The sequence below is a fragment of the Haliotis rubra genome, unplaced genomic scaffold (assembly GCF_003918875.1).
Source record: "Haliotis rubra isolate DU_JTF1 unplaced genomic scaffold, ASM391887v1 Scf144, whole genome shotgun sequence".
NCBI classification, from domain to species: Eukaryota; Metazoa; Mollusca; class Gastropoda; order Lepetellida; family Haliotidae; genus Haliotis; species Haliotis rubra.
Window position 1 is genome coordinate 831,897 of NW_025765381.1, and position 7,824 is coordinate 839,720.

The following is a 7,824-nucleotide window of genomic DNA, read 5'->3' on the forward strand; positions in this document are numbered from 1 at the left end:
AAGAACCTTTAGTATGACATATACGAATAGGAAAGAAAAATAGGCTCTTTTTTCAAACAAGCCTTCACTGAAACCTCAGAAGCATTTTACGTGAAAAATCGAATGCGTGTCTCTTTAAAACAAAGGCCGGTTTTGTATATTCCAAGAAGCCAGGATCAAGTCAGTAAGCTTTCAGTCGTAAGTGTTGTATTTCTAATGATTAGGAATATAGTTAACTGAGTGAATGAGTTAGATATTTAAAGTCACTTTGGCATATCGTGACTCAAACAGTAAATACTTTTAAATATAATTTTATTTCATAAAATCTGTCGCCAAAGGACAGTAAAACAGTAGTATATCACAGTTAGAGATTTAAAACTAGCATTTAACTTAAAATTGTACACTATTTAGGACATTACAACATGGGCTGTAGATCGCCAGCAACTAAAGGTAGATCACCATACTTGGGACCACGGGGATTACAGTGCCTTTGCTACCTACCATGGACCCTAGCTGGATTTACAACATCCCTTCAGCCACTGGCGATTGTAATCAAATCTAGCCATAATTTAACATTACGAAAATACTACGTTTAAAAAATCTGGTAAGTATAAATTTACCTTGAATGTTTTGGGACTTGCGTACACCCACAGGACCACGGAATATAGTTAACACCGCATTGATCTCATAACTATTTATCGAAAAAGACGAATGAGTGAGTGAGTGAAACTAGTTCGATTAACAACGTGAGTGAATGAAGTTTAACGCCGCTTTTAGCAACATTCCATCAATATCACGGCCGTGGACACCAGATATGGGGTTTACACATTGTACCCATGTGGGGAATCGAATCCGGATCATGGGCGTGACGATCGAACACTTTAACCACTAGGCTACCCCACCGCCCTGAAAAAGACGAAACAGTGGACATAATAATATGGTAGGTGAATCCCCGTACCCCGTTCATTGTGGTGTTACCAATCCGGGTGAAATCGTCGGTATAAATAATTACCCATTATGCGTGTGTCCTCGCGGTATTCACCAGTATTTCCCGTAATGTCCTCGTATTTCCCGGTATATCTATATATCAGTATTCGCGATATCCGAATTAACAGGGAATAGATTAAAGGGTATATTTCGTTGTTGGTTTATACCAACATGATCATATTCCAGATGTATCACTAGTCTGAAGTACATTTACCAATCAGTGAAAGACAACATCGATCGACACAATTGGTTAAAGATAACACACAATCACTCACAGGGCTGCTTGCGATCGGTGCCTACAACTACCTGACGGGACACCTACCAACAGGTGCATTGAAATTCGAACATAATGAACAAAGTCCGTCAAATCAGATCAAAGAGTAAAATCGACAGTAGTTCAAGTAAAACTTCATCCTCAAAACTGGTCTTCATACTTTGCGTGTGCACGCAGATACACAGAACAATAATGGTGCTGAAGAAATATTACATTCCGTCGGTCTTCAATACTTGCATTATAAAATATTTTAGAAAACCTTTTGGTGTAATTTTTAAGACATTTATTTGAATGTATTGTTCTAAGCATTAGAGATCATATAAAGAAATTAGAAATACCTTTCTATATTTTCAACACAATGCGATAATGTAGCAATATACGTTTGCACTGACACCATGGCATAATACCATTTTGTTTTCTGAACGTTTTCCTCTTTTAGTCAGGCTGTTTCTAAGTGTCATCTTTTGCAATGTCTCCTTATCGCACTTCAGCTCGTGGCACATTCTTTCATTTAAAGCAAATGTCAACCTCGAGGCCAACGAGGACTAATGTGTCGAAAAAACATAATGATTGCTTTCTTCTGTTTTCATCTGAAGGTTAATGGTAGGTAGGTTTACATAAAAGAGACAATTCGTACAAATCAATATTGATAAATCACGATTTTGTCATTCAATCATTCATTTTTTGGACGCAAAGATTATGATGTCCTCCTTCTTACATACAATAGTGTAGATTGTCAGTGAGTGAGTGAATTTAGTTTTACGCCGAACTCCAATATTCCAGCTATATGGCGCGGTCTGTAAATAATCGAGTCTGGACCAAACAATCAGTGATCAACAACCCGGATCTTCGCATCTTACAAGCATCAGTTATTCTGAAGATCAATTCTAACCCGGATCTTAAAGGGTTACAATTGTCAGTATTCTGTGTTGTCACATGAATTAATCTACCTGTATCCCTCTGTAGTCGCCAACATTAGTCTTCTCATGCCCTTGTCTATTCTTCGTTATCATACGCATTTACCCACTTGTGTCATTCTGTATTCTCCTTTGTGACATGCATGAGCCTACTTGTGTCATTCTGTATTCTCCTTTGTGACATGCATTAACCTATTTGTGTCATTCTATATTCTCCTTTGTGATTATATGACCCTACTATTCTGTTTTCTTCTTTGTAACATGCATTTCAGTATTCTCCTTTGTAACATGCATTAACCTACTTGTGTCATTCTGTATTCTCCGTTGTAACATGCATTAACCTACTTGTGTCATTCTGTATTCTCCTTTGTAACATGCATTAACCTACTTGTGTCATTCTGTATTCTCCTTTGTAACATGCATTAACCTACTTGTGTCATTCTGTATTCTCCTTTGTAACATGCATTAACCTACTTGTGTCATTCTGTATTCTCCTTTGTGACATATATGACCCTACTCGTGTCATTCTGTATTCTCCTTTGTGACATGCATTAACCTACTTGTGTTATTCTGTATTCTCCTTTGTGATTATATGACCCTACTTGTGTCATTCTGTATTCTCCTTTGTGACATGCATTAACCTACTTGTGTCATTCTGTATTCTCCTTTGTGACATGCATTAACCTACTTGTGTCATTCTGTTTTCTTCTTTGTAACATGCATGAGCCTACTTGTGTCATTCTGTATTCTCCTTTGTAACATGCATTAACCTACTTGTGTTATTCTGTATTCTCCTTTGTGACATGCATTAACCTACTTGTGTCATTCTGTATTCTCCTTTGTGACATGCATTAACCTACTTGTGTCATTCTGTATTCTCCTTTGTGACATGCATTAACCTTTTGTGTTATTCCTACTATTCTCCTTTGTCATTCTTGTTCATTCTCTTCTTTGTAACATGCATGACCCTACTTGTGTCATTCTGTATTCTCCTTTGTGACATGCATTAACCTACATTTACCTATTTTCCTGAGGGCGAGGCTGACCAATGGTTGGTAGTATGAGTAAATTCCCACATAGCTGGGTCACGATGGTGAAACTATTATGTGTCACTCATGACGTCGTGTACGTTTGATGAATTATAAATAGTCACTCACTCTGCACTCAACTGACTGCGTTAGGTCATCTAGTTACCAGTAGGTTTTTATGTTAAAGCACGTATTGTTGTCATCACATCTTAGCTTACGTTTGAAAAATAACAACAAACTCGTGTGGAACTTAAGAAACCTTCAATTAACCTTTTGAACAACAAATATACCATTCTTTATGTTCGAGTGACATTCTGAGAAAATTACGAAACCTAGATTCTTGTGCCGTCTGCTCGCTAACACTGACGGTCGGTCGGGGAACTGGTATCTTCGCAAGCCTATGAATTTCTATCTTCGCTTCGCAATCCACTCCATCTATCAGTACCAGACATGAATTTTCTTGGATCAAAGCACTGACAGTACCGTAACTGAAAGTACCGTGAATCCGGACATGATCGCCGATAGATGGGCGTGACGCCATGTTTGTTTACATTGTGAAATTAGTGACAATCCCTAAAATTTGCATTTGACCTCTAATTTGTATCGATGACCCGTATATGACACCAAAGGATACCGAAAATATGCGTTGGCTTTTCTCCTGCCGAGAGCACTATCCATTGTATGATAAATAAAGCACTCCAGCTGCTGGATATGATTATGTACATTCAGTTGCATGCCAATATTCAGTTGTTTTCAAAAGACAATTATCATTATTGCCATTACTGTAGAACGATTTCACACGTTAGATACAAAGGCATTTCCACAAAGGCGTCCACAGATCCATGCGAATTGTTTTCGGATTTACTGAACATTTTTACATCAAACAAAAAAATTTAATATATTAACGTGTACTAACTCTGTATGTAATATTGAACGTATATTGAATGTTACATTGATGTACATCTGGTTATTCAAACCTTTTCTCACTGTGTGATGAATCATTGATGTGTTATATAACTACATTTTATGAATCAGATGTGTTTTATACAAGCAACATCAGACAAAATCCAGAGAAAAACGCTATGGTGATGGCGAATGACTGCGTTGCTACTGTTCTGTTGTTTCAATAAGCATAATGTACAGGAGCGATGAAGTGTCAGCTCTTTACCTTCCAAGGCTTTTCACGCTTTGTCCAAAATATACCAGTTATGTAAGTTATCGTGATGTTTTAGCTCTGTTTGCACCTGATCCAGACTGACTTTTGCAACGATTTTGCTTATGAGTGAAACACTGCCAGTTTGAACTCTGAATCCAAACAACAATCGAAATAAACATCACCAACAGAAGACAAATACATCGAAAAGACCCCCAAAATCATATTATCAAATATAGAAAGGTGTCCTGTTCAATAGTATCATAACCTAGAACAATTCAGATACACACAAATGGGCAGGATTTGTGGACCGCTGTATGCGGACCATTGCAATAACGCTTATACCTATCTGTGATTTTCAATATGAAATCAGGCTTAACATTGATATAGTGGTAGTGACTACAGGGGCGCTCGTGTAGCTTCTACTGCTTCTACAACTGTGTTGGGAGTTTCAAAATGACTTTTGGTAAATTTGAATACTCAGTAAATAAATTTCGTTGTGTACAGTGTATTATTCCTACAATTTGATTGGCTGAACTGCTCCTGTGTTATTGTATTTGTTTCCGAATGAATGTAACACATTAAGCCACGCCCGTCAAAGCAGTCTATTTTCACTACTACGGATTGTCGGAGATTCTCATTTACAGTCAAAATTTACAGTCAAACCACCTTTCCATTCCCGAAGCCAGGGAATTAAACACCATATCCGCAGGACCCGCAGAGTCTCTCGTGTATCGGTTACACAAATGACATGTGTTCGGGTTCTTTTCGGGTCTATGACCATCTCTTTCAACAGCGCCGCCTTCTTCCTGACATATTTCTTCCGGTTCGTTACAGACTAACTCGCCTCTTGTCTCGATTGACAGGTAATGTGAACTTTTTTATGCTACTGACCAGTGATTGGCTACTGACTTTGTGAGGGTGTCAAGTCATATGTATAAATTAAACAATGATCTGATACACGTCACGCCACAGTACCCTGTATGTATAGATCAATTTCGTAATTTCTGTCTGATATAAATTATGTTATTGGTGTTTTTATGAAACAATTGTAGGATTCATTGCTTATGGGTTTTTTCATTTTAATTATAAGCATTGATTGTGTATTTTTTTCGGTTCATTGAGGCAACGTTCGAAATACTTGCCTGCCGACCGCCCGGGTCGGGTTCTTTTTAACATAGGCGGTCGGGATAAAATTTACACATGTATATGAAGATATTCATCATATTTCAGAGTAATAAATCATTATTAATTCTCTAGTAAACATAAAGTAATTAAGTAAATTAGTATTTTTGTGGGCAGGTAAGTTGGCCTGTGGTCTGGCTGAATTTTTGGGAGTTTCATACCTTGATTGAGGTACGAATTTAAAAACCGACTCTGCAAATTTTGTGTAACTTCTCATGTGGTTTACTCTTCGTAACTCAATGAACCGAGGAAAAAAGCAGTCAATCCCTAAATGGCACTGACGCCGATGGAACTGAAAGTCCGCAGGAACTGTAGGTGGTCTGCCGCTCTAACACCGTGCTATCACACTCAATTTGCCATCAGGCCTACCTTACTGCAAGTACATACTATAACGCTCTCTTTCATCATTAACTATGTCTATGTCAGTGTATCAGCTTTAACGAAGTGGTGTTACTCCGTCTGATCAAACATACGTGACACTCGCGTGAGATTGACGAATTACATCAGTGAACTACCCCTAAACCATGTTGCTTGTTGACGCCTTTTAGAAGTGAGATATGTACCCTCCACACGCACATACCACTAATGAAATCACATCAACCTTCCAGTGCAGAGTTTGGGTCATTGCCTTTCGCAAGTATTGTTACATCAAGTGGCAAATCATTTGATGTTTGTCTTAAGTAGTTCGTTCATGCGATGACCTCCTTGTGAGTTTCGTTAACCCAAATGTAGATGAAGATGGGGATTCAGACATCACACACGTTCTATCAGGTCAAGTGGTTGTCAGATGTAATAATTATATCCGTTTACTTGAATCAGTTTTTGTTTGGGATTTGAGATAACTTTTCATTCGTCTTCAGTACACACGAATGACAAGTCACGACCAATTTGTGCATTTGTGAGGAGACACGTATTGATTTGTATTTGAAGAGTATTCCAGGTACATCCCATCACGCCATGTCACCAAATTTTGGGAGCCCACAGTGGTTTATATGTCAAACGTTGATTATGCTAAAACGCACGAACATGGGAATGATGCAGACACACTTAGAGAGGAACTGGGATACGAACTTATAATAATCTTAGGTGACCTGGCCACCGATTGAGATACGAATATAAGAACCCTCAATGTGTGAGTTTAGTTGAGCAGTTGGACATTAATTCAGTCATACAACTTTCAGTCTACTATGGCAGGGCAGCCTTCGAGAAGAATGTGTTTCGGCGCATAATCGAGGCAGGTTATTCTCTGGCATTGAAGTCTTACATTTACTTGCAGGTGTGTCACGTGTGAAATCGATGGCCAGTGCATCAGTCTGAATATCCAAGATTCATTACTTGGGGAATCTGAGACGCCAGCCGACGATCATATGTTTCTGGGATGCCTTATGGACCTAACTCTGCAGAGTATATTCCGGTACATTTGACGACTCAGACTTGCCAATACGTAGTGTCATGCCTTTGCCTTCAACGTTAATACGTAAACGACACTTTACCTCACCTTGAGAATTAAATCCACATTTCAGAATGGATATTAAATGCACGTTATGTTGGAACTCAAATAATGTCACCATTAAAATGTAAAGTGTGATTTTCAATAACACCAAAATAACTGTTATCGCCATCTACGCGTTTCTCATTGAAGCCTGATATTGTCAAGTATTAATGGTTGTAGGTGTGTTCTAGACCTTGGTAATCACCGCGCTTCCTCGGCCAAGGAGCCTGTTAATCGGAGGCTGTCATGATCAGCTCTTGGAGTGGGTGTTTCAAAGAAGTGATTCCAGAGCGTGCCTTTTCAGAAATAGATTGGCGTGTTTAGTCCCAATCCATCATATCAAGTTATCTCCAATGTGTTAACATATGACATCTTTCTTCAGGTCGCGCGTCCTAGTTTTGTTTCAGTTCAAAACCACAGACATAATCGACTACAACAAAAGCTTACTTATCGCGGGACACATTTTCACATTTACCGACCGAGTTGTACAGAGGAGGCTAAGTAATACAGCTTGTAACCTCTTTATGAGCTTAGGTGATTTTAAATTCATTTCTGGGTAAATGATTCGCTTTATAACAAAGCTACTCATGATCATGAAACATTCAATTCAAATGCAATATGCTTATTGAACAATGTTCGTCACAGGTTCGTTAACTGGTGTGATGCATCTGTTTTAAACTCGTGTGTCCTTATACATTAATTGTACGTAAATGTCATGGAAAGGAAACTAAACGCAGAATGAAAGCAACGATGTACAGAGACAATGACGGTAAAAGATAAAACATGTATCATACGTTTGTCCATTTCTT